The 25,536-nt window shown below is 38.5% G+C and overlaps 1 protein-coding gene and 1 long non-coding RNA gene across 2 annotated transcripts in view; one reads left to right on the top strand and one right to left on the bottom strand.

Moving 5' to 3' along the window:
- The window catches only part of CYYR1 (cysteine and tyrosine rich 1), a 105,137-nt gene that overhangs the window by 39,294 nt on the left and 40,307 nt on the right, over positions 1 to 25,536 (bottom strand). The window lies entirely within an intron of this gene.
- LOC123393390 lies at positions 1,765 to 6,919 on the top strand. Its single transcript, XR_006608161.1, has 3 exons — positions 1,765 to 4,131; positions 4,700 to 4,836; positions 6,724 to 6,919. It is a non-coding gene; the product is annotated as an uncharacterized LOC123393390 (long non-coding RNA).

The raw sequence follows: 25,536 nt of genomic DNA, 5'->3' as shown, positions 1-25,536 counted from the left end.
GAGAAGGGGGGTGGGGTTATGGACATAGGGGAGGGTATGTGCTTTGGTGAGTGCTGTGAAGTGTGTAAACCTGGCGATTCACGATTCACAGACCTGTACCCCTGGGGATAAAAATATATGTTTATAAAAAATTAAAAATTAAAAAAAATACACAAATAAAAAAAAAGAAGTATTTCTGATTGGTAATATACAAAGTTAGTAACAAAAGGCTACGGAAACATAGAAACTAGGGGCGCCTGAGCGGCTCAGATGGTTAAGTGTCTGCCTTTGCTCAGGTCATGGTCTCAGGGTCCTGGGATTCAGCCCCACATCAGGCTCCCTGCCCCCTCCCTTTCCTTCTACTGTTCTGTTTGTGCTCTTTTGCTCTCTTTGTCAAACAAACAAACAAACAAACAAAAACCAGAAACTAAACAATACTTGTAACCTTTTCTCCTCATGTATAACCATTAAAAGTTATGTTTGACCATGAAAAGAGGCAGATCAATGCTTCCCAAATGGGGAGAAAGTTTAGCCCAGCAACCTAAAAACTGCCAGGTCGATTCTGACCCACTGTTTATCCAATGCCCGATTCTATTTATGATCTAACCCACATTTAGCAAGGAAGATCAGTTTCCTACCAGATGTAAATGAATCTTAAAGAAGGGGTCCCTTAATTTCCTTTAGTCATTTATAACTGTTACTCAAATTTCTTCTGTTTTTGGACTGCTAAGTTTCAGTGAGATCACAAACTTGAAAATATCTGCGGGTAATGACAGGTATTGATTGGACAGTAACATATTAATCACCTGCTTTTGATACTGTGCAAAGGTTACTAAAGAATACTCAGTTTAGGTACACTAACTAAGTTGCATTGTGTCAAACCTTTCTATTTTTTTCCTCTTTACCTGAAATTAATTCAACAGTCTTAATGATTTTGAGTGATCTTTAAAATATTCACATGTATGTTCATATTTAATTTAAAAGTGATCCCTTTCCCATCAGTGTACCCTCATGAGGAAATCTAAATCGTAAATATTTTTAGGGAATAAGAACAATAACTGATTCTATCTAAACAATTTGAGATTATGTCAATCAATTCACCATTTCATGATTTCAAAGATTGTTTCATCAATCTTCTATCACTCGAGTCATAGGACATTAAATAAAGCCTTTAACAAGAATTTGGGTTTTATTCTATAAGACAGACAAGGTCATTTTTTAAAGCAAATAAGCTAGTGGGAGTGCTATGAGAAACATGCCAACAGAGAAAAATAGTCATAGAACCTTTCGGCTCCATTCCATAAATCTTGACCTCTTTTTTCCCTTCTGCTACTAGAGGAAAGTTTGCTTCTCATATCATTCCCTAAGGGAAGTTCTAGCACCACATGAGGCTAACAAATATAATTTGGTTTTTCACTATTTTAAGTTCAAGTTATTAAAATGCTTTGGACTCAGGGAAGTGTGGCTCATGTCATATGACCAAGCTCATATCATATGACCCCTCCAAAATAATAATATGACAGTGGGAAACTAATAATTGCTTTTTGGGAGATGAGTCAATTTAAGATCAAGGTGCCTAAATATTATGTTTCTAAGTAGAAGAAACACACATTCTTTTCTACACTGGAAGACAAGCAAAACATGGGTCTTTCAGGAGACTCAGGTGTAAATATTGATTTTATGCTCTCCACTGAATTAGAAGTCTGAATTGAATCTCACACTGACTTCCCTTATTTCACTTGTGTCATATATTTTCAATGGCTTTGATATTTCAAGCAGCTAAATTTGTCATCAGCTTTATAAGGTTTCCATCTTTTACTCTGATAAGTTCTTGAACAAGAGTGAGGGACACATCTCGTCATATATTCATCACCTGTGGATGAAGTACATATTCAGGTGTGTGTCTAGGAGCTATGGACACAACGGTGACTTGGAAGGTGCCTGACTGGCTTCTCTACCAGGGAAGAGAGATAGATAAACAACAAGATAGTAAGAAATATTAAGGAAGTGGTAATTAAAATGATATTTCAAAGATGAGTTAGCCAAGGAAGAAAAGAAAGTACTCAGAAAGAAGAAACGACCCATGGGAAAGCAGGAGAGAGAAAGGGCACATTTTAAGAAAGAAAAGTTCAGTAGCGCAAGCACTGAATATGGTTTTGATGGCAGGAAAGATCTGACTAGTGCAGGTGAGTTTGTTAAACTGAACTTGGATGAGATCATGAAGGGGTTTGAAAGCTTGAATAAAGAGGAGGCTGGAAAGCAGAAGGGTTGGTGGCAGGAATAGTGTTTCAGGAAAACGTCCGAGTATAACAAATCAATCACAAAAGGCCAAAATGGAGATCGGGACTGGGAAATTACAAAAGAAATGAAGGAAGTCACTGGAAAGTATAGTGTATGGAATGGTGGTCTCAAAAAGATATGTCCACGTCCCAGCTCCCAGAATCTGTGAGCATTATCTTATTGGGAAGGAGTCTTTATAGATGTAATTAAATTAAGGATTTTGAGATCAAGAGATCACCTTGGATTTTTCTGGATGAATTCTAAATCCAATGACAGGTATCCTTACAGGAGACACATAGGGGAGATTTGGGAGACAGAAGAAGAGGCAGCTATGTGACCACGGAGACACAGGTTTGAGCATGAGCCCAAAGAATGTCAACAGCCACAAGAAACTGGAAGAGGTAAAGAAAGATTTCCTTTTTAACAGCCTTTAGAGGAAGCATGGCCCTGCTGGCACCTTGATTTTGGATTTCTGCTCCCAGAAATACGGAAATAAATTTCTGTTGTGTTAAGCAACAATTTATATCATTTGTTATAGCATTCACAAATAACTAATATAACAAGGCACGAGGTGGGAAAGAACACAGTGCCTCCGAGACACTGCAAAAGGTCAGGAGAGCAGGATCCAAGGGCATTCATGAGTGAGAGACCAGAAATGAGGTTGGACAGCCAAGCTAGGGGTTATATTAGTGAAAACTGCTGGGTCTGAATGCACATGGAATGCTAAAATATCAGTGAATGGATCAGACTGGTGGAAGAAGAATCATGGTCTCGAAGAATGGGAAGAGATATTGGGAAGGGAAGAAATGGAATGAATGCAATATTTTCTCGGCAGAGGAGGGGTCTATGGTAGTGCGGGGAGGGAGGGGGGAAGGGCTTAGGCAAATACAGAACCCTGTCTTAGCTCAGCTCAGGCGACTATAACAAATACTACAGACTGGGTGACTTAAACCCCAGACATTTATTTTTTTCATCAGACCATTCTGGATACTGGGAAGTCAAAGATCAAGGTGCTGGCAGATTCAGTTTTTGGTGAAGGCTCTCCTTCTGTCTTGCTCCTGTCTTTCTTCTCACTGTACCCTCGCATGGCAGGTAAAGAAAGTTTTAGTGTGTCTTCTTCTTAGCACGACACTAATTTCATCATGGCAGCTTCACCTTCATGACTTCTTCTAACCTAATCACCTCCCCAAAGCCCCACCTCCTAATATCCTTACATTGGGGGTTAGGATGTCATCATATGAATCTTGTGTGTGTTGGGGTCAGGGCACAACATTCAGCCCATAATAGTTAAGGAATTGACTATCTGCAGACTGAATGTGGGCCATGGGGGATAGAGTCAGTTGGGAGCTGTTCTAGGTCCTGAGAAGTCCACATGGGGGCAACAGAGTTGTAAGAGGGGAGGTTGCTAAGTCTGTGTGTGGAATGGATGATGAAAAGCCAGGAGGTGGTGCAGAAAGGAAGGGACAGCGGTCACCTGCATGAGATGCCCGCAAGCCTACCAAACCAGCAGGGGAGAAGCTCTAACTCCTGGAGACTGCTGTCAGAGAGGTCCAACGCAGGGTTAGAAGCAAGCTAAGCATCAGGAAGTGACAGAACTTCCCTGTGCTCTTCTCTTCACTCATTCCTCCTGAGCTTTCACAGGTGGGGAATGTACTGGGAGGAGGGGACCCGCTGGGTAAGAAATGAGTGGAAAAGATCAGTTGGCCATGTTTCTTCCCCTGAACACAGTCAACCTGCCAAATACTTTCCTCAGCTAGAAGACGGGGAGAAGCCTGGCCTGAGTCTGAAATGTTCACGTCTTAGGTTAGACATTTACAGTTTCCAAAGGAGAGTGCTTTGGACTTAGAAGACTTGAGGACTAAGCGTGAATAGGTAAGTCACAGATCTGCCAAATTTCCAGCCTTTGCAGGGGAAAAGCTTCCTGTAAAATGGTAGTGGGATAGAGTTGAATTCTGCTTATCTATGAAACATCAGGCTTGTTCAATGTACTGTTTAGACAAAGAAAAGGGCAGACATTTCCTCCGAGAAATCCTGATAATCAATGTATTTCCTCAGAATACAATCAACAAGGTGGCAAAGGACCATTCTGCATAGCTGTTTCCCCTGCTCCCTCATGCTAAATTTAGGTTCCACAAATCACGGGGTTATTAAACAACATTTTTCTTTCATTTTGTCACATCTTATAATTCTTAGAGAAATTTCTGTACAGAATGTATTACATACAGATTCCATTTGTTTTCCCTGGCCAAGAGCTAACGGCCTGTAACCAGGTAAATACAAAAGGCCCAGGACAGAGAGATGGAATTTAAAAAGCTTTTCCACTCCATTCACACAGACACTCTTTTTCCTTTTGGTTCCACTTACTCTTTTGGTCTCATTTCCTTCATCTGTACAGTGGCAGTAATGGGTCTCAATTTCATTTTGTTCTCTTGATGGACAGACCAAATGAAAATCTGACCAGTAATGCCCACTTATCTACCTCTCTGAAGTACTGGAAGAATTAATGATGGACTGTAAAATGTACTGAAAAGAAGAGAACACTGAGATTTGATGAGTATTTTTGATAAGTATCAACGGGTAAGTGTATCTTTTTTTTTTAAAAGATTTTATTTATTTATTTGACAGAGAGAGATCACAAGTAGGCAGAGAGGCAGGCAGAGAGAGAGGAGGAAGCAGGCTCCCTGCTGAGGGACTCCCTGGACTCGATCCCAGGACCCTGAGATCATGATCTGAGCCGAAGGCAGCGGCTTAACCCACTGAGCCACCCAGGCATCCCTCAACGGGCAAGTGTATCGTAACAAACGTGGAAAAATGTTACAGCAAAGGATATTGGCTTGCTTGCCCTCGTACCTCAGTGCATTAAGGTAGAAAGGAATATGCATAATATCTAGGGAGAAAAATAAAAGCAATAACAAAACCTGACAATCCAAGGCCATAAACATATTAATAGTAAAATATTCTTCACATATTAAAAAATCCAGCTAATTTTTTAAAATAAAGCCCTAGTTTTAACACCCAGGGTATAATGTATGCCTTGAAATTTTAGAATAGTCTATACAGGGAGGCAAGGGACCAAAGACAGAGATGTTCAGAAATAAAACCAAGGCAAAGAGATCAAAGATACTTTCCTCCTGCATTCAAAATGCAGCATGGGCAGAATTCATTTGCTATGTATAAATTTGATAACTGCTTTTTTTGTTATTGGTCTTGCAAAAAGAGATGAAATGGAAATATGAATATTACTTGCTCTGGAGGGTAGTCAGGGAGCAGATGAAAATACATAGCAAGTTTGACAGGAGTAAGTTACATTTATAGAGCAATGAGAGAGGATTATGTTATTTATGAATTTAAGTATTTTATTTTATTTTATTTTTTGCACTGTGTAGTTTTTTATTTTTTATAAACATATAATGTATTGAATTTGAGTATTTTAAAGAAAGTTAAAGTCATGGTTTCTTTCCTGTACACAAATTATTCCACACTGTAAACCCTCCAGCAAATAGCAAATGATTAAATTATTTTGACCCTTCAATTTTCTCTTGGTCTTTGTACCTCTAAGGATTAATGTCTGCTGCCATGCTGTCTTTTTTTTGAGAGGGCTCAGATTCCTGTATACATTAAAGAGATTCCTGTATAAATGTCCTAGATCCATTCATAATGTCTTTAACTCCAAGTTTATTTTCTTTTCCATTTTGTTTGTCTCTATGTTGTAATACACCAGTGAGTTGTAGCTAACATTAAAACTAAGACATTAAATTCTCTAATCTTTAATACCATGTGGAACCAGTCATGCTGTGCTCTTGTGGATTAATATTTTTTATGATAATTTTTCCCTCTTATTTTTTGCTCATATGTGCTAGTTTTTTCCTCAAATGTTTACATTTTTCCTTATGAAAATGATCTGAGTGTATTTGATGTAGTTAAAAGTGTCTATTTTATACTTGATTCTGGAGGTAAGTGGATAAGGAAAATAAAAGTAAGAGTAGGTAGATTCTAATTTCAGTAAGGTAATTTTACCACCATTCAAAACACTTGGAAATACTATAATAATGGAGAGAACATTCAGGGACCTCATTTATTTAGGATTTTGGTAAGATAATTTGGTGTCTGCTCCTGTGTGGTGGGACATACATTCAAATATTTAAGTCCTGTCTTCCAAAAATGCTTATTTTAGTCTTTAAAAAGAAAAAAAAGTCAAACTGAATAAAAAATGTATTTTCATATTTGCATTACATTTTATTGATAAAAATCTGAATGTTATTAGACAAGCCCCAAATAAATAGCTAAAAACTTCATAGTTTAATTTAAGAAAGTCTTGATTAAAATTTTTCCTTTTAACTTCTCTAAGACACTAGAACATTCTGATATGTCCATCCCAAATACATCTACATTTCTTTCTGAATTCTTCCTTCCTTCAGACTAACCATCTCATCTCATTTCTGTTCACTTTTGTGTCCTCTGCAGTAATGCCGGGAATCCTGTTGCCTGGAGACCACTGTTGAAGAATATCCACTGCCATGGCCTCGTGGAGATTTAAGACATCTAAAAAGGAGCTGATAGAAATCATCAGCTTGCCCCTGAGAAACTAGCATCTTCTAAAAGTCACAATAAAGCACTTGTTTGGATATTACTTATTTTGAGTAATCTTTATAATTAAAGTACAAGGTACAAAGGAGAAAAAAGAAGTACCTCTGGAAAAATCTAAATTTTACAAATCTATGCAAAAAGAAGGTGGGGCACAAAACAAAACAAAACAAAACAAAAAACCCTAAATGTGCACTTTTTTAAAAATGGAGGAACTTTTCAGTTCCCCCCGCATTGCTTATTTATTCTAATTTTTAAACTATTCTAAAAGGCTCTATTTTTAGCTGTATTTTTAGTTCTGTTATTTGTCTGTTAACATTCTCTTGAGCCCAAAGGAATTTTGAAGCAGCCAATTCAATAAAATGACATAAGGTCAACTCTGAAAAAAAAAAATCAATGGTGAAGGAGACAAAACACGGCTATGAGAACTCCTCGTTACAAAATCAGCAAAATGAAATGGCAGCCTACAGAATGGGAGAAAATATTTGCGAATCATATATTTGATAAGAGGTTAATTTCCAAAAATACTAAAGAATTCATACAGCTTAACAGCAAAAGAAAAAGCTAACAATCTAATTAAAAATGGTAAAAGGTGTGCCCTGTTTAAAAATGATGTATTTGAGTCCTATTTTGCATTTTTGAAAGAAAATATTTTTAAGATGTTTATGCTTAAAGGAATAAAAAAACTTCTGTAGACTCTGAATTAAAACACAGCTCAGGGATGAAATTAAAAAGAAAAAAATGATCCTTCTTTGCTAAACGTTTATGGTTTTTTTTAAAGATTACGTATTTATTTGAGATAGATAGAGCATGAGCGGGGGAGCGGAGTGGGCAGAGGGAGAGGGAGAAGAAGGCTTCCTGCTGAGCATGGAGCCTCACACAGGGCTGTATCCCAGGACTCTGAGATCATGACCTGAGCCAAAGACAGATGCTTAACCAACATTTATAGTTTTGATGTTATTAATTACACTTTGTTTTTCATTTGGAGCCTCGTGGTCACCAAGGTATGGTAAATTATTTAGAATTAATATTTCCTCCAAAAATCTTTATGCCCAATCATGTAAAAAGCAATACAAGCATGAGTTGTAATTAAGAAGTGCCTCTCCATGAGCATTTGGAAGCTGCTGGGAGGTGGTACGTTCTAGAGAGCTTTAGGTGGTGCTATGATAACAGACAGAACTAAATCTCTGCTACATTTCATGATGTGACCGTGCATTGGCTTTTCAACTTCACTAAACTTAATTTTTTTTGCAGGAAAAATGCATGTATTTATTGTCTTAACTCCTAAGGTTGTTATGAGGATGAAATAAGTAGGTCCATAACCAGACCTGGAACACTATAAGTGCTTAATAAGCAGGAGCTGTTATCATCATCATTCCAATGAAGTTCTTCTGTTAAAGCCAAGAAGATCATAAATTTCTGAGACTGCGTCTGAGGGCAATCACAGAGCCATGTAGCTAATTGTGAACTGCTGTTTAAGAAAATAAAAGGAAGTTACTGTCTCCTTAGCACCATACAAAGTACATTCTGAAGAAGCTAGGTTAAGATGAATAAAAAATACACAAAAATGTTTTTAATGCTCTTTGTAGATGGGAGAGAAGAAATGGAGGTAAGACTGCATTAGCAGCTAGTTATTCCTGGAAAATATATGAAATCAAGGTCCTGCATAGTTTTAGCCCATCTCTGTTTTGTTTGGTTTTCGTGGAGATACAAGTCAAATCAGTACATAGCTATTAAAAATGCTGATTGATGGATTTAATGATTTTGTGCATATGTCAAGTAAACTACCACCCATGAACATACAGAATTTATTCTCCTTCTCAGTAAGCCCCTCTGTGCCCGTTCACAGTCAATACACCAACCACTCCCCACTGGCAATCACTCTTCTGCAGCTGACGATTCTCTTCCTAATCTAGAAAAAGGGCTCATGAGAACTTCAAAGCCCTCATTCTCTACCCTGACTAGATGTGACTCCTAATTCATTGTCTTTCCTTCATTCCCCTTCCATGTCACCTTGCTTCTACCTGAGAATCACCATATCATCAACATGCCCTTAATCTAATCAATCTGCCCAAGTTACCTGTTCTCCAGACACGAACAGCTTATGAACTGTGACATTCTTCTGACATTCAGGGGGCTTTCCCTCCACTGTTGTGTTAATGATGTTCCACTGCATTTTTGGATTCACAAACTCCATAAATATTATTCTCAGCTATGATTGCAAATAATTGTGTTTTCCAAAGCATCCCGGGCCAATGTTAAGTAGGGAGACAAAGAAAACCAGTTTTAAAAAGACCTGAAGGTGAACTGTAGGAGCAGCTACATTTTCAAACTCAACCTCCCCAAAGAAGATTTTCTGGTCTGAGTTTCCGAGTTCAATCACGATGCAACAGCAGAATGAATTTGGTGCCCTTGGTCTGAAGCTCTCCACATTTCTCTCATCAGCTTGTTCTGTGCTCTGAATCTTACCTTGGATACCTGACCCAGGTGCCTATGCTGGGAATCCTTCCATTCTAGAGAAGAGAAACAGGTGCAAAAGGTACATGGACCTTTGTAGACTCTCTACCCCATCTAGGTGGATGCCCACTTGCTACAGTGCCTCTTGCGCCTCATTTAAACCCTTGCCCACTAATAACTCTACAGCAAATGAAGCCCATAATAAGCAAAGGATCGAGGTTTATAGCTAATCACAGAGAAACTAGAATCATTTCTAATATTATCCTTTTCATAATAGCACTAGTGAGCCCTGAGCTTGGATTTTTCCACTTGCTGCATGAAAATACGAGCACTATAATAATACGACTGGGGGAAAAAAATCGAATAGTGGCTACAAAACCCCTCAGCCCACAGGTTGCTGTGATTTTCACTTGAGTATGCTCAAGGGTTCATTTTACTTTTGACTTTAAAACTCACACTCAGTTGTGACACGAGACGTATGACTCAGTTCTTTACAGTACCAATTCTGTAAAAACAGATGACTCAGCCACCAGTTATAACAGCAGATTATTGCAGTATTCATCCAAACATGCCTTATGCTGACTAGAGAGGGCTTTCAAGTTAATGAGGCAAAAACAGCAATGTCCCAATAGAACATATGCTGTCCTGTAATGGGGGTGGGGAGGAGAGAACCAAATACAACTACTAAATAACACAATATCATTGAAATGTAATCCCTTTAAAAAAATAAAAAAATTAAAAAAAAAAGTCAGACAGCTTTACTTTTCCCATTGTTTGGTTGTTAATTTTAGAATAGCTGCTCTCTTACATCAAATCTATTTTTACACAAATTTCAGAATTCAAATCCCCACATGAACCAAGAAACCAGAGGCTGACTTTTCTCAATAGGTTTCCCCTTCATAGCCAAAGCATCCACTGCAAAAGAAAATGAGGTCAGACCTAAGAAGTATGGCAATCATTCAATGACACAGTCTAGAAGCCAAAGAAGAATTACAAAAATAAGCCAATCTGGTGCAATAAAAAGCCCCATCCCCCCCAAAAAACCCCGAGTAAGAACAAGTTCAACATTAAAATACTGTTTATTTTCAACTCACCCAAAAAATTGCTGAAAGAAGGGAATGGTGATACAATGCCATCTTCTACCCATTGAACATCACGGGATGGGTGCCAACATACAGATATGACATCCTCTTAGTTATGTTAAATACTAGGTAATAGAGCCAGAATGGGAGAGTTATTAATTCATTCAGTGTGGACTGAGCACCTATCATGCACCTTCTATTCCTCTGTCTGAGAGGCTTGGTGTACAAAGCATTGTGTGGTGGGGGTGAGAGGTGTAAGTTCCAAGTCATCACTGAAATAGAGTTACATCTCTGGGACCCTGAAGATGGGTTCAGGGAAGCCTTCACAGATGGCATGACATATAAGCAAGGGCTGAAAGCAGTAGGAATTTGCCAGTTAGACAAGGTGAAAAATATTCCAGCAGAGGGCATGTGATGTGCAGAGTCACAGATTTATGAAGTAGCTTTGGATGTTTGGAGAATAACCAGTGTTGTGGGTCTGCTGCAGAAATTGCAGGCTAGCAGTAACAAGAGATGTAGCTACAAATGGTGGCAGAAACTTGATGGTAAGGGATCTTTAAGTCCAAAGAGGTCAGCTCACCCCTTGAAGACAGAAGAGTGACACAACCAGATTTGTGTGTCAGAAAGATGCTTCCTGGAGCTGTGTGCATTGACAGAATGGGGCCTGAGAGATCTTTTAGGGGCTTTCTGGCAATTCATCTACCAGGGAATGCGGGCTGGATTTGAGGACAGGGAGAGAGGAGAAAAGTGGATTCATGTAGGACCAAGAAATCTTTATAAATGGTTACCAACCTCTGGGATTTCTGACTTGAGCTACTGGGCTAATGAGAGTTTTCTGAGCTGAGAACAGGAATACAATGGGCATAAATTCTGGAATCGGCTGATGCCGATGGGGAATGGTTCTATGTTTGGAGATACTGAGGCAAAAGTGACTTTTGAGTGTCCAGAAGGAAATGACACAGCAAAGAATTTGTAAGATTAATGTATTCATTCTGTCATTACCTAGGGTACTCCAAGTGCTAGTTTCATTTGTTATGAAATTATATGCAACTACTTTTGATGATTTACAGGGGGAGGTTCAGGAGAATAAGGACTCCTGCAAGGATTTCCTTGATAGCTTTATAGCAAGTATTTCAAATAAGGGTACTGCAGCCTAGGCTATCACTGGGAACCTTGATAGAAGTCTGATTGCCATCAATGTAACTTGCAGTGTGAGTTAACACCACCAGCATTGGTTTGGTAAGAATTAGTCATGGATCAAAACCACACATCCTGAAGTCAGGATCACATCGCAACAACATCATCCATCACAAATAACTCTTTAGTGTCATTGACAGGCTTTTAGAAAACAATCCTTCAAAAATATGAATTAAACCATGCCACTACACATTTCCCAGTGGCTCCCGCTTTCCCTCAGGGTAAGCACCAAAGTCCTTATAATAGCCCACAAAGCCTTCTATGATGCACCTCTTTCTCCTCATCTCTCCCCATGTCTCATTACTGTCCTCCCCCAATCACTGTATTCCAGCTACACCGGAGTCTTTGCTGCTCTGCAAATATCAGACCCTTGACAATTCCCTTTTGCTGAGAATGCATTTCCTGCAGATTTATCTGCATGGTTTTGAGTTATTGGTCAAATGGTATCTTTTACGAGAGTTCTTCCTTGCCTCTTGATTTGAAATTATGGCAACTAAATTTTAAACAATCCCAATTATCCTCTTCTGCTTTATTGTCCCAATAGCACTAAAGAGCAGTTTGTATCCTTCCTCTGGACATGATAGTAGGAGAGAATGTTAGCATGTTGTTAGCAGCTGAAGATAGTATTGAGATGGTTGTATATAGAATAGGCTGAGCTTATGTTGCCATGACTAACAAGCCCCAGATTTCAGTGGCTTAACTGAGAAAACTTAGTTCTTCCTCAAAGTCTGCTTAAGTCAGGTCACTCACCGTGATGACTCTCCTCCAGGCAGTGGCTCAGCGATCTAGGCTCTTTGCATCTTTTGGCCCTGCTCTCTCAACATATGGCCTCCACGCTTGCTCCCAAAGGGACTGTGTTGATAGGACCCATGGAGCTACCTAAGTTAAGTCAGAAGTGACGTACATCACATCTGCTCGTAGTTCAATGGTCAGCTAGTCCCATCGACTCACTTAAATATGAGAGGTCTTGTTGGGAAGTGCAGTCTTCTAAGTGCCCTTCAAAGACAGAAAACCTGGACCCTGGTGAACACTCCTCAAGTTTCACGCAGCCGACAGCTTTGGAATGATTTTCTTAAGATGCAGCTTGAAGCAATGGAGAGAGCATAGCAGAAGGATCCAGCAGAGCTGAGCGCAGATCTGGCTGAACCAATTTCTACCTACGTTACCTTGAGTGAGTCCGTTTTTAACTTTGTGTCTCTGTTTTCAAATCCACAAGATGGGGAAAATAAAAATACATAGCCTGCTTGTATCAAAGGGATTTTTTATTTTCAAGTATAAAAGTTTGCAGGCAGAATTACCAAATTTAGGCTATAATTCAAATGCAAGTACTTAAATAATGCAGTATGAAACCTAGAAAGCCTGCCTGGATGAGATACCATGAATTATACTATTTTACATCGACTTTATTAGAGTTGTAGAGAAGTGTACCACTTTCAGTCTTGCTGCTTAACAGCTGTGACACCTAAGCAGTGAAGGAGCTGTTTATATATCAGCATTGGTATATTTTCTATGTATGGAGCAGGAAGAAAATGCAAAGGAAACTGTGATATATGATAAACATTATATATGATAAACATTAAAGATTACCCAAAGCACAAGTCTGTAGTCTCTGAAGACACTTTTGTGTTATCACTGCCTTCAAAAATGAATGAATCCAATATTGGCAGCTTGCATGGTACCTTATGCTCTGTTGCTGGAGGGTGTCCTCCTGGATCAGCTACTACGAAACCAGGCCAACCCTAAGTCCCAAGGGTTGATGTGTAGTTAGCGCAAGGTATCAGACTGACCAGCTATCAGCTGTTTGAAAAATTCCATTATAATGTATTTAGGGATATATCAAAGTCTTTTAAAAATGTTACTTTTTGTAGATTTGGGTAATTAATGAATATATTTGTTGTCAGACTTCAAAAAAAATACTGAATTCATATGTAATTATTTTGCAGGTCACCTCCAGATTGTCGATGGTGGCAAAATGGTAATGGTAATGATCATAATAGTGGTATGCTCTTTATCAGTTTTCTAGATGCAAAAAAAAAAAAAAAAAAAACCCATAAAACAAACAAAAAAACCTCATCAAAAGCAAGTTTAGGGGCGCCTGGGTGGCTCAGTGGGTTAAAGCTTCTGCCTTCGGCTCAGGTCATGATCCCAGGGTCCTGGGATGGAGCTGCGAATGGGGCACTCTGCTCAGCGGGGAGCCTGCTTCCTCCTCTCTCTCTGCCTGCCTCTCTGCCTACTTATGATCTCTGTCTGTCAAATAAATAAATAAAATCTTTAAGAAAAAAAAGCAAGTCTAATCTTTTAAATCCATGTAATGTGAAATACTCAAAGGTGTGAATTCTATTAAAATATGCTTTGGGTTCTCTGGAAAACTCAGTGGAATCTATAGCATTAGGATAGAAAGAGTCCAAGTCACTTGTTCCAAATGATCAAACTGTCCCTATAGAGAATTGCTTTTTGACTCAGCCTGCCATTTGTTTTCCGAGAAAGCTCCTTCTACTTATTTGTATCTGTATATGATAGAAAAGTATTTCCTACCTTAAGCAGATTTGCCTCTGTGGAACTTCCACCCATTATTCTAGTTCACAAGATTTTTTTTTTCTTACCTCTAGTAACAGTAGTCTACACACACTAAACATTAGGGACATCCTGACTGTCATTTAAAGATCACAGATCGACAGCTTAAAATAGGAAGAGTCCAGAAACTAGTCAGTACTACAGTAACCGAGACATGAAAATCCATAGAAGAAGCTTCTAATTGAACTTTGTCATGGAATTTTTCTGCCTAGTCATTGGCCCACATAACTCTACTGTGACGAACAAAAGAAATGGATCCAATAAAGCCAGCTGCAAACAGATACCCACGGCCACATGCTGGAATGCAGACAGCATATCAACAATGAGATAACGTTCTCTGAAGCAGAAGGGCACTGAACCAAGGTTTCTGACACCTATCCAAGTGTTCGCTTTTAAAATGGAGAGTAGGAGAAAGCACAGTGGATTTCATGGTAAAAGATCCATATTTATAGGATGTTTTAGGCAATGTTATGATAAAACAGGGCCAGGTTATTGCAAAATGAATGCTCTTTTGTTTCCTTTTGCCAACAACTTTTATGTACTACTGCCTTGACCTTAGGGTCTGGGTTACTTCCCACTCCCCACAAAGATTACAGCCTTGAGAAGGACTACTTTTCTTCTTTTCTTCTCTTTAGACACTTCTGCCACCCTCTTTTATAAAAGACATTCAGAGAGCTGGTCACAGTGTCAAACTGATGATCATACATTGTGTGGACATTTTGAAATAGAGAGTGTAGGAAAATAAATGGTCCAGGTCAAAGGTCCCTTTGTACATGGCAATTCAAATGTGTGTGCACATGCAGACATAGACACAGATACACACAGCTTGAACTATAGTCTCTTATCTCAAATCTGTCTCCCAACGAATCTATTTCTTATTCAGATTTGACAGTATCATGCTTGTCTTTAATAAACACCATCAATGGTTTCTGCCATGGCCTCTGTATCATTCATACTGAATCTAGATTGGGCCCAGCAAACAATAACCTGAGGGCCAAATCTGGTCTGCTGTCTATTTTGTATGCCTTTTTTTTTTTTTTTTTTAAAACATTTTTAAGAGGTTGTGAAAAATCGAACGAATAATATGTTGTAAAATTCAAATTTCAGGGTCCACAAATAAGGTTTTATTGGAACACATCCATACTCATTTGTTTACATACTGTCTGTGCCTTTTGAGCTACAAAGGCAGAGCTGAGTCCTTGCAGCACAGAACACATGGCCTGCAAAGCCTAAAATATTGACTCTCTGGCCAAGTAAAACAGAAGTTTGCCAACTCCCAGCCTGTGAGGATGGACCTCCTGGGGTTGGATAGCACCTAGCCCGTGTGGCTGTATAATAAACCCTGATCTCTAATATTCATCAGATGAAGTGCTTTCTCCCCAGCCAGGCATTTGAGATTTTCCATAAGCCAGACCCAGACCAGATTCTCTCTAGCATTCCCATTCTCTACTTACTCTTTTCTTGGTGCCCTGCGTATGTTTATGTTGCTACCGTGTTCTAGCTGTGTGCTCTCCTTTGTCTGCTGGTTGGTATCCAACGTTGAAAGCCCAGCTCAGAAGTCACTTTGAACATGGCAGCTCAGAAATATGCCTACCTAATTTGCCTTCTTGCCTCTATGAATTCACACGGGGTTTGGATGTTGTCTGACACACTTCCCATAGCCTGTCTCGCACTATACCTCGTCATGCACTTGTGTCATTTCCCCTGCTTTGTCATGCAATCCTGAAGTGCAAGGACTTGCCTTAGTTACTTTTGTACCTTTTAAGAATGGTGTGGGTGTGGACAGGCCTGGTACTGATCCCAGGAGACTGAGAGACTAGTGCCAGGAACCACGCCAGGCCTCAGCACACACACAATCACACACTTCCTTCGTTGCAGGGGTCCAAGGAAATTCCAGTAGCATGGCAAAAGACCCAAGTTAGTGCTCTAATAAAGGACGTGGGGAGGGGTGGTTCAGTTCTGTAGAAGCACACAAAATCTTGGAAGGTCACAAGCCTAGGACCTAATCCAGATTCGGGAGCTACTCTGAATAACAGGCAGGCCCTACACATTGTCACAGTTCAGTAGAAGTAGCAAGATTCCATTCACCAGACCAGGGTCCAGGACAACAGAGCCAATAGAAAAGGGGATAATATGAGACGGTGGAGTTTGGCCAGGAGAAAACTGAAGCCAGGTCTGAGAAAGACCGGAGTTCTAAAGAAGTAACTGGGCAAAAGTTCGAAGACAGAAATCACACTCAAGGTCAGAGCTAAGCTGCTACCAACACGATGACTCGAGCTGTGCCCCGAATCTTGGGTGAGGATGCCTTAAATCATACTTACTGAGGCTTAGATCTAATTCTAGGATCTAGAGAACCGAGGAAGCTAAGAAGGAGGTTTCTGTGGTGCTAGCAGAGGAGAAAGACAAGAGACCTGAGGGGAGGGATGGGAACAGAGCTTGGGAAAGGCCAGGGTAAGAGGGAACTAAAGGAGCACTAACCACCCATCAGGCCTGTGATAAGGTTTTCACTTACAATACCTCATTTGATATGCACAGGAGCTCTGCAAGGAAGCAGCATATCCCCATTTTACAAAAGAGGAAATTGTGGTTTAAAGAAATTATACATAATTCGGGAAGCTGAGGTCTGAAAGCAGACATGAATGAACCCAAACCAATTCCCCTGTTCCCTACCACTTACCCGCCATACTTCCTCAAGAAATATCTCTTCAGCGAATAATGAAGATAGAGGAATTCTAAATGGACCGTCTTTTTACCATTCAGCATGGTGGACATGATAGCACGGATGGATGGCTCTTGTTTGTTTCATCATGGGCCCATTGAACTCAAAAGTCACTCACGGATACTTTGTTTCCCGCAGAACCCACTGGCTTGCTCTGGTCAGTTGCTTTGATTTCTGGCTTTCCAAGCCGTTCACAGACTTGCCCAAACTTCATTTCTAGACTTATTTTAGTTTGCTCCATCCTCCTGAGCTACTGACTGTCTTCCAGCGAACCCCTGTATACCTTGCTCCCTGCCTGTTAAATGTTACCTCCTCAATAAAACCCTCCTTGATCTCTTAAATCAGAAATGCTATCTCTTTCTTTCTTTCACTCTGACAGAATTTCTTTCTATGCCATTTATGTGGCTCTATACTTGACCTGAAATAATACTTGCACACACACACTATAAACTTGGACTTCTCACCCCCAAGCTTTAGAATAGCATTCCTACAAAAAGTGTTTAAAAATAGAAATACTGGAGTGCCTGTGTGTCTCAGTGGGTTAAGCCTCTGCCTTTGGCTCAGGTCATGATTTCAGGGTCCTGGGATTGGGTCCCACATCAGGCTCTCTGCTGCCCCCCACCCCCCACCCTCTGCCTCCTTATGATCTTTGTCAAATAAATAAATAAAATCTTGAGGAAAAAAAAAAGTACTAACGAACAATGTGTACATGAAATTTTATTTTCCTAGACTCCTCTATCTGGGCATTTTTTTTCCTCAAAGGTTTGTTCCCACACTCACCTTATTTTGACTGGTTCTTTCCGGTCACTGGAATTCGTTAGAATGAAGCAGTTATATGAAATGGAAGAAGATGACATATTGAAGGTACACTATGGCTCTTTGTTTTATACCACCTGCACAGTCAATGTAAGGATCTGAGTCTAAAAGTACTTTTCTGGTGGTGGGTATTAAGGAGGGCATGTACTGCATGGAGCACTGGATGTGGTGCATAAATAATGAATTTTGGAACACTCAAAAAAATAAAATTTAATTGATAAAAAAAATAAAAGTACTTTTCACTGCTAGTCAGATATATGGGCTTGTTGGCATACAATCTGTTTTTCAAAGTTTTTAATAAAAATAATAATTTGATCCTATGATCAAATGTTCTTTCTAGAAGTACTATTTAAATTACTGTATAATTTCTTTTGTTATATAATTTATATCATTGTGACAGTCTGAGAGTTCATAGGGGTCCCTTGAAAGCCAGTTTGGATTATAGGGTAAGACTTATATTATATATAAGTCTTAAAATATAAGACATTTTAAAAGCATATAAAAAGGGGATTTTTTTCTCATTTGATAAATATTAATGCATTAGTTAATGGATAATCTAAAGGTCCTAAATTATGAAAAAATAATCTTGAGTTTGCAGTGATTACAAGAAAATTAACTACTACTAAAGCTAAAAATATGAAATATAGTCTTCTGGAAATTTCCCCTTAAAAATATTAATGACAGAATATCTAGTGGATGGCTTCTGCTGGATGATAAGTTCCCTAGTTTTGACATATTTACAGAGGCTTCCCAAAATGTAATCAACTTTTAATGATCTGTGTAAATAGACAATAGTAGCTGTGTATATTAAGTATGATAATGGTCAATTTAAAGCCACTTATATTGCCCTCTAGAATGTGTTAAATATTTTAAGAGATATTGCTTTAAAATTCTTTGCTTAACTTAATATTAAGACGATTCTACAAGCTAGCAAGTAAAGAAGGGATTCTAGGGAATAATAAAAGAAATATTTAGCCAGGATTTAAGAATTCACTAGGATAATCTATCCAATTATAAATTTGACTACGACTGAGGCTAAAAATAATGTACCTAACAATAAAGTGAATTACAAGAAAGAAATAGAACACCCTGTATGGGATTATCTGAGCCAATTCTTTCTAGAATCCATTTTTTACTTTTCATGTTATTATATGCAGTTTTAATATGGTATTACTCCTAATCTTTCAAGTACTGCTGTCAGATAAACCTAATTATTTCCTAGAAGCGGCCTGCTCCTGAAAGAAAAATGCAGCAGAAAACGTATTCGCCCATTTAGATATATTTAGTTTACATTAAAATTTTTTCTTCTTTATTTTTTCTTTAGAAGGAGAGGACTCAGGTGAATGAGGAATCAGACTGATTGGCAAAGGTACGTGTGACGGTGGATGGAGGAGGGGGAGGGAATCCTCAAATTTGAAATAGTCTCGACAATTCTTCATTGAACTTCTAGGAGACCCCGAAAATTCCCACACAGGCACATACAGATATTGCTTGGAAACTGCTATGGACTGAGTATTTGTGTCCCCTCCACATTTATATGTTGAAGGTCTATTCCCAATGCAATATATTTGAAGGGAGGCTTTGCAGATAAATTAGATTTAGATGGGTCATGGAAGTAGAACCTCCATGATGGGATTAATCCCTTCATAAAAAGAGACCAGAAAGTTTGGTCTCTCTCCACCCTGTCTCCCATCTTGCTATCAAGAAGACAGCAGCGAATGAATCAGCACCCAACCATGCTGACTGATCTTGGACTTCCCAGTTCCCGGAGCTATGAGAAATGTTGATTGTTTAAGCTACCCTGTATGGTATTCTGTTATAGCAGAATGTACAGACCATAACTTGAATGAATGTCAGTGTTCCTCTCATGTGGCCCTGAGTTCTTGGCCAACAACATTAATGAACCTTTGTGTCACAGAACCTGTGCTATCTGCATACAGCTTGCTGAAGACATTGGATCTTTAACTCTGTGGGTAGGGCCAATCTCTGTGCATTTGTGAGGGCAATGCTGAGACAGTTTCAGTTTACATTTATGGTCTGTGAATCAGGTCCTAAGTATCTGCAACCATCTGAGATCCAAATGTAGACACCTGACGTGGTTGTCCAGGACAATGACTTCTTGAAGCTATTGTTTTAGTCTCATTTGTGAAAAGAAGAAATAATTTTATTTTTTGTAGCTCCAAACTTTATGATGCTCTCAAACTATTTCCCTTCTTAACGTTCAGCCTTCTGACACAGCAACAAATAGTTCAAGTTGGTTCCTCACCAAATGATTATCTTAAGAAAGGGAAAGCGTTCTGGAGAAGGTGTCAGTCTGAATTTAAAAATTAAGCAGTAATTTATACTCTTGAAGTATCATTGAAATCCTTGCAACAGATGTCTTTTCTCCCTAGACAGAATAGATTTGGTAGAACTATCCCTATTCCTTTACTCAGGACTGTCTGTGATCAGTGGCAAACATTTTAATACAGAAACTAACATCAGAAGCACCGTCAGTTTTTGTACAGATCATGTCTTCTTATTCATCTTTGTAGCCTCAGAATAAATTAATATGTAAATCTTAGGCTATATAGTCAATCCATTCATTCTTTTGATTCAACAAATATTTATTGAGAGCCTACCATGGGCCAAGTACTATTTCAGATGTTTGAAATACATTAGTATGATTCTTGTCCTTGAAGAGATTACATTTTGGAAGGAGTAGGGGAACAAGCAATAAACAAAATAAAGTATAAATATTGTCAGAAGATATTAAATCGTACAAGGAATAAAAGAATAAGTCAGCCGGATTAGGAGGATCAAAGGAAGGGATGCAAGTGAGTTGACATACAAAGACTTGGAGGTGGTGAAAGAGTTATCAAGAAGATAGCCAGAAAAGAACATTTCAGGCAGGTGGCACAGCTAATGCGGGACTATATCTTGTGTCTCATTTAAGCAAGGAGAGTGCCTCAGGAAGAAAATGATGGGAGACGAGGCCAGAGGTTAAGAGGTCAAGTCTAGATGGACTTGTAGACCTTTTCAGAACTTTGACTCTTACTACGCATAGAGAGCTGCTAAAGAGTTCTGAGCAGAGAACTGACATGGTCCAACATTGGGTTTTGGAAGGAATCCTTCTGGTTGCTGAGAAGAGACTGCCAGGAGGGAAGGTAAACTTAGAAAGTAAAGCAGGAGACGACTGCAGTATTCCATGTGAGAGGTATTTTCAAGAAATGAAGTCAGCAACCTTGCTTCTGTATGAATTAACCTATTGATGCTATCCAGCCAAATGAAATTACTTTATATGTATACAAAATAAATCTAGTTATATAGACAGAACTCTGCCAATACATTTTTACCTAGAGATATGCTCGGGTATTTTCTTAATTCTTAAATTTTGTAAGCAGGTGGTAAAGTGAATGAACACTAAATTTAAACAAATTCCAATAAGAATCATCAAGACTAATTTATCTGAAAGGAACATTCAAAATCACACCAATTGATAATAGCTAATAATTGCCTCCTTTAATCTGTTCTAATTTTGACCAAGTAATAATACTGTCTTCTATTTTTTTTTTAAAGAACCCCTGATGGACTACTATCTCTGTTGAACTCTTGAGTATAGCGCATTCCAAAGAGAATGATCAACAGAATATTGTTTCATTGGGTCCTGGATACATGTTATACATCCCGATAAACCTAGTCATAGCTCATCTTTGACACAACTTCTGAATTAAAGGCAAAGAAGAAAACAGAAAGAGATAGAATAAAATATTTGTTCATCTTTGGAAAGAAGTTCAATTCATCTGCTAAAGCAGATTAAGGTAAGATTTAAGATGTTTCTCTCTCCCCCACCCTGCCTTTTTTGGAGCTCTTTTTTAGCTGTTTTGTCCTTCAGGAAAGGATATGGGGTGGTATGGATTGAAAAGGTGACACTGTCATCATTTGCAAATGAATTCTGTCTGGAATGAAAATTCACATAGTTTTACATCAATGTCTTATTGTTTTCTGTGGTATTTTGTCAAAACTATGCTGTCTATGACAAATATTTACATCTATTAACAGATTATGACTAACCACAGGGGATGCCTGGGTGGCTCAGTTAGCTAAGCGTCTGCCTTCGGCTTAGGTCATGATCTCAGGGTCCTGAGATTAAGTCCCACACTGGGCTCCTCACTAAGTGGAGTGTCTGCTTCTCCCTCTGCCAGCTCTGCCTGCCATTCCCCTGCTTGTGTTCTCTCTCTCTCTCTGACAAATAAATACATAGAATTTTAAAAACAAACAAACAAAACAAACAAACAAACAAAAAAACTAAACCAACCACAGTATTAGATACCCACACTATGAGAATAGTGACAAGTGACAATGTGGACAATACTGTAACAATATAGAGAGGATTTACCATATATTATTTTTAAAAGCTTACAGAAGATATTTTAACCTCATCTTGATCTATTCCATGAAGGAATTTTAGTGGACTTGAAAGCCTCCAAAATTATTTGCAAAGCTGTGTATCTATATGAATCTGTTAAATGATCCAACAGTTTTTCTAACAATTTTAAAGGCACCTGTGAAAGCACCCATCTTTGGAAAAAACAAACAAACAAACAAACAAAGAACTTAAAAAAAAAACACTGACTTAGGAAAGTGCACAGATAATATTTTTTTAAGGGTTATTTATATATCAGAAGAGTGTTCTCCCAATTCATGAGCAGTTTGATTGCTCACAAAATTTAATTTTGTTTTGACCAAAGAGGACTTTTTGCTTTCACATCCTTGATTTTCTAGGGAAAATATTTTATTTTAGCTGCTATATATTTTTATAAGCAGATAGATCTTCATTTAGTTCAATCAGCACTGATGAGGAGCTACCATACACTCGGAGATACAATGATGAAAAAGATAAAAAGACCAGGTTCTTGCCCTTGAGAAGCTCACAGTTTATCAGGAGAGATGGAGGCACAGTGACTGGTCATAAATTGTGAAAAATATGATCAGGGAAATGAATTCAAGTGTGGTTTACCCCTGGCATAACTGAATTCCTGGGAAAGAATTGGTACTGGAAAGATGAAGAAGTTTTTCCAGACCCAGGAAGAAACCTGGAGTGTTCTGGGCACAAAGAAAAAATAGGTATGAAAGTGAGAACATTCAGTTTTGTGAGAACAGAGGCTTGGGGAGTTGTATAGGGGGGCTGTTGGCCAAGAGGAAGCCTGATAAGATGAAGCCCAACTACAAAGAGCCTTGGGACCATCCTAAGCCTCTGGACTTGCATATGTCAGGTGATGATGTACTGAAGGTGTCAGACAGAGGAGAGATATAATCCGATTATTTTAGAAATCAAATTCCGGTGAATAAGATGAGGCCAGATGGATAATACCAGAAGCTACTGAAAAAAAGATGTGCTTGAATTCATAACAGACTATAGTTATTTTTAACTCTATTTAGTTTATTTATATATACACATTTCTTCTTTATGATAGCCTATGGAAGGGTCCCAACCAGCTTTCAAAACAATTCCATGGTCCAGAAGGAAGGTTGAGTAGTAGCAGAATGGGCAAGATTCTCTTCATTGCAGTCCTTCCTTGGTTATTTAAGATTGAGGTACGTTCACTTTCGTTGAGGAAGTCTAGAACACCTCTAGTCTAGAAGTTTTCTTTCCCTAGCATTGTCCATCTAATCTATCAACAATTACTATTGTTTCTTCCTCCAAAACATATTCTGAATCTGATCTCTCTTTCTTGCCAGGCCATTACCTGAGGAGAAATCCCCATCCTTTCTCCTGCTGCCTATGATGGCTCCAAAGCGGGGTCCCTGCTTTCTCTCTTGCCCTTCACAATCTGGTGGCCGCATGAAAGTGGGTGACCTTTAAAAAAAATTTACAAATCAAATCATTCTCCTGAGGCCTCAGCCCTGACTAATGTCTGTGTATTCCTATTCCTATTTTGTAGGTGGAGCTATCGGTCTTATTTTTGAGCCCTACTACAGCTTTTTATTGGCTAAGTGACTCTGTAAGCCCTGTGGAAGGCCCTTCACTTCTCTGACTCTTGGTTTTGTTTGTTTGTTTCATTTTCATCTTTCAAGTGGTATAATAACTCTTGAGCTTTCTTCAGGTTTCTAGACATCAGAAGAAGGTGAAGGCATTTTAAGATTCAGGAACCCCACTTAGGGACAAGTCACATGTTCTCCAAACACTATGTCCCTGTTAATTCTTAAAATCTGCCCAAACGAAGGCCTTCCTTTCTGTTCACAAAATAAGCCAAGAGGTCAAGTCAATCAGTCATAACGAATTAGGTAATAAAGTAAGTTGACCCCTTCAACAAAGCAGCTCTGGACTCCTCTATTTTTTTTTTTTTCTTGCAAATATTGTGTTTTTGACATGAATGATCAGAAGTCAGGGAAAGGCTGCCCTCCCATAACTTTATTCTGCCCAGGAAACATAGAAAATGTCATTTGGACATTTGAAGCAAATTAGAGCCAGAGCAAAGGCCAGAAGCACGGCCAGTTTCCCACTTCTCTTTGTCCACAGGCCAAAATGTGACAAAAATAAGTAGTCCTGTCAATAAAGTGGGGCTTGGAATTTGAAATGAGCAAGTACAATTTCTAAAATATTATGGTGTTTTAATTTGTTTTTTCAAGCATGAAGTTGTGTGCGCTCAGTATATTTTAATTATGTAAAATAACCCAATTTACATAACCAATTAAAGTCAAACTACTTTTATTTTTCTCAATGAATGTTGTATAAACCTTGAAGGTTAGAAAGTCAACCAAAAAAGAATATCTAAGAGGGAGCTCTTTATATCTGCCACGAATCTAGAAATCTTTCCTTTTATGGACAGTTACTTGATTGTTGAATAGTTCTGTTTTCATCAAGTAGAACTGCCCTATGTTGGGATGAATATATTCCATTTCATTGCTGTTTCTGTACATTTCTTTTATTTTGCATGAATATGGCCAGATGAATCATACATAAAGAAAGCTCAGCTCCTCCAGAACACTGCGGTTTTACAAAGAGCTCTGCTGCCAAATTCAAAGCTAAATTCAGGTTTTAGGTATCAGAATCTTTTTATAGGTCCTGGGAGAATATTTCGTTCAAATAATAAAACAGCTCAGTGATCAGAGGTTCTGTTCACCTGTTGTGTCTCCAGAAATATGATATTCTACAAAGTCTGAGAGGTAATGAAGAGTAAGGCATTATTATTACCCTTTAAAAAAAAGCTCAGTCAAAGGAAAGAACTGTTTTATGAAAACATATGGAAACTTCAAGAAATAAATTCTAGCAATTCTATAAAAAAAAGGTAAAGGAAAAGCTTAAAAATCTGGAAATGTTCAAAATCTGGTTAACTATCAATCAGAAAAAAGGCAAACTATTTTGCCAGAATAGAAATAGGAATATTAATTTTATACCCAAATATCATTTTGTTAGTAACTGAATTTCTGCTTTTAGCTCAAAAGGTTTCTAGTTAAAAGCCTTTGGTTTCTTTTTAGAAATTCCTGTTAAATAATATCTACAAGAAATCTGTTGATGCAACTTTGGAAAGACCCTAAAATGGGGGGAAAAAGTGAAAATAAAATCTAAGATTCAGTTCAATCTACTGGGATGATACCATTATTTATATAATCAGAGAGAAGCAATTTCCTAATTAGAAATCAATTTGACCTATTTTTGAGGGGCTTGGTTGCTGATAATCTGTGGCCATCAGATAAGAAAGTGTGCAAGAGAAGGAAGAACATTCAAATAAATCTCTTATGATCCTTTTCAACAAAAGTTTTCTGGGACAGGCAGGATAACACCATAAAGTATTGTTGGCTTGATGTCTATTTCACAGATACCTAGTCCATTATTAAGACCAAACAAAGGGGCATAGTGAAATT

The sequence above is a fragment of the Mustela putorius genome, unplaced genomic scaffold, assembly GCF_011764305.1.
Source record: "Mustela putorius furo isolate JIRA1106 unplaced genomic scaffold, ASM1176430v1.1 tig00000832_pilon_pilon_pilon, whole genome shotgun sequence".
Classification (NCBI taxonomy): Eukaryota; Metazoa; Chordata; class Mammalia; order Carnivora; family Mustelidae; genus Mustela; species Mustela putorius.
The sequence above is the reverse complement of the archived record's forward strand: the minus strand, read 5'-3'. Positions and strand labels throughout refer to the sequence as shown.